Genomic DNA, 2,500 nt, shown 5'->3' on the forward strand with positions numbered 1-2,500 from the left:
AACCTGTTCGCTAGGAAACCGGTGCAAGCCGTCCTGGGGGGTGGTTTTTTTCGCTGGGACGGCAGCAACTGCCCCCAGCCCCACCTCATCCCGATCTACGCCTGACAGGTTTCATCTTGTCCCGGGGGGGTGAAAGGGTGTAAAGAGGTTCCATCTCGCGGGGCTCCGTCGCCCTTCCGGGATGCCGCCGCCTGGCGCACGGGCGACCGCAGCTTCCGCCGGCTCCCTCCGAAAAGCGCCTCCCGCTCTCCCTGCGTCATCCTGGACGGTCTCGCTCCGAGTCTGCGCTTCTCTCTCGCCCTGCCGCCAGACTCGGCTCCTCTCCCGCGCTCTCTCTCTCTCTCGCTCTGACCTCCGCCCCGTCCGGCCCTCCCGTCCGCGGCGGGGGAGGCCCGGCGGGCGAACCCTTCCGTGCGGCCGCCTCGCCGGAGCGGGGGCGGCGCGCAGGGCCCTCTCCTGGGGCTTGCGAGGAGCGGCCGTCGGGGCTGGCCGCGTCCTCGGATCTCGATGCGACGCTCGTTCGGTTCCTGGGAAATCGTGTGCTCCGCCGGGGTCCGGGGGCGAGCGCCCTTCGCTGGGCGAGGGGGACGCTTCCCCGGCACCCCTGGCGGCGTCGGACGCCTGCGGGTGCCGGCGGACGGAGCAGACCGCGCCGCACGGGGTACGGGTGCGGGGCCCGCCCGGCTCCGGAGACCGGAGCGCTCGGGCGGACGCCTGGGGACCGGACGCCCTCTCCGGGCGGAGGGGTTCCGGGCGCGCCGTGGGCAGAGGGAGGGTCGGGTTCGCCTGGAGCCGGCCGAGACCCCTGGGTTCCGGCCGAGCGATCGTCCCTCCCCGCCGGGGCGCGGGGTGCCACATCGATCGGGTTGCGGAAATGGGAGACGTGGGGCCCTTCTCTCGCGTCAACCGCAGCCCTCCGTTTTCTCTTTTCCGGCTTGACTCTGTTCGCCACCTGTGATGCTCTCTGGCCGGTTCCCTCGGGCGTAGCGGGACGGGCGGCGCGCGCGACGCTCTCGCGGAGCGTCCTCCGACGCTTCCCCGGGCTCCTGGAGCCGCCTCCCGGCCCGAGGGGTGCCCGTCCGCACTCATCGGCTGAACTTCCGCGAATTGCAGTACCCGATTCGGCCCGCCGGGGGGCGCTGCCGCCGGGGGAAGAGGGGGACGGGCCGGGCCTGGCGCCGGGCTCCGCCGGACGCCCGGCGCTGCCCCGTCTCGGCCTCGGAAGGGGGAGTCGGGGGAACGGGAGGCCGGGAGTCCCGGAGAAAGAGAGAGAGAGAGAGAGAGAGAGATAGAGAGACCTCCGCGGTTCCGCCTTCGACCGCCGGGGGGCGCCGCGCACCCGTCCGCACGGGCCCGTCCCGGTGGCTCCCGGCAGGGCTCTCCCAGGGCCCCGGTCCGGGAGCCCGACTGCGTCCGCTCTCCGCTTCCAGAGAGGAGGCTGTCGGACGGGGAGAGCTGGTACCGGGCTCCTGGAGCCCTGCCTGGGCAGCCTATGGAAGGGAGGGAGCCCTGGCCCTGCTGCTCTCCGAGCTCCGGCCCTGCTGCTCTCCGAGCTCCGTGCCTGCTCTGCCACGGGTCCTTTCGCAGGAGCTCCAGGGAAACGGGCTTTTCGGCCCCTGACAGAGTCCCGGCTCTCTCGCTCGCCTCGTTGGTACCTACTGATCCGGCGGAGGTGTTCTCCGGCGGGTAGCGACACGGACGGCCGAGGGCGCGCTTCACCCAGGCTTCAACCGTCTCCTCCCCGAGCCCCTGGAAGTGCAGCTGGGCCGCGGGCGCCCCGGTCCGCACTCATCTGCGAAACTTCCACAAATTGCAGTACCCGATTTGGCCCGCCGGGGGGCGCTGCCTCCGGGGGAGAAGGAGACGTGCCCGGCCCGTACGTCGGGCTCCAACGGATGCCCGCCGTGGACCCTTTATAGGCCCCATCCTGGTCCTGCCATGCTGTTATCGGAGCTCCACGGCTATCTTGTCACTAAACCTTTCGTTTGAGCTCCAGGGCTTTTTGCTTTTTGTAACCCGGTTCCTGGAGCCCTGCCTGGGCAAAATCGGATGCAAGAAGGCCCTGCCCATGCTGATCTCTGAGCTCCGCGCATCTTCTGTCACGGGTCCTTTCGCAAAAGCTCCAGGGAAACAGGCTTTTCGGCCCCGGACAGAGTCCCGGCTCTCTCGCTCGCCTCGTTGGTACCTACTGATCCGGCGGAGGTGTTCTCCGGCGGGTAGCGACACGGACGGCCGAGGGCGCGCTTCACCCAGGCTTCAACCATCTCCTCCCCGAGCCCCTGGAAGTGCCGCTGGGCCGCGGGCGCCCCGGTCCGCACTCATCCGCGACACTTCCGCGCTGGAGTCCGACGCTCGCCGGCCGCGTCCCCCGGCCCGCGGGGGCCCGGGGGGAGGCCCGACGCGTGCGGGGGGAGGCGGCGGGCGGCGGGGGCGCCCCCGCGCCACCCGACGGCGCCCCCCGGTGGCCAGAGGCGGCTCGGAGCGAGACGATCGGGGGGGG

Source organism: Pseudophryne corroboree, unplaced genomic scaffold (assembly GCF_028390025.1).
Source record: "Pseudophryne corroboree isolate aPseCor3 unplaced genomic scaffold, aPseCor3.hap2 scaffold_385, whole genome shotgun sequence".
NCBI classification, from domain to species: Eukaryota; Metazoa; Chordata; class Amphibia; order Anura; family Myobatrachidae; genus Pseudophryne; species Pseudophryne corroboree.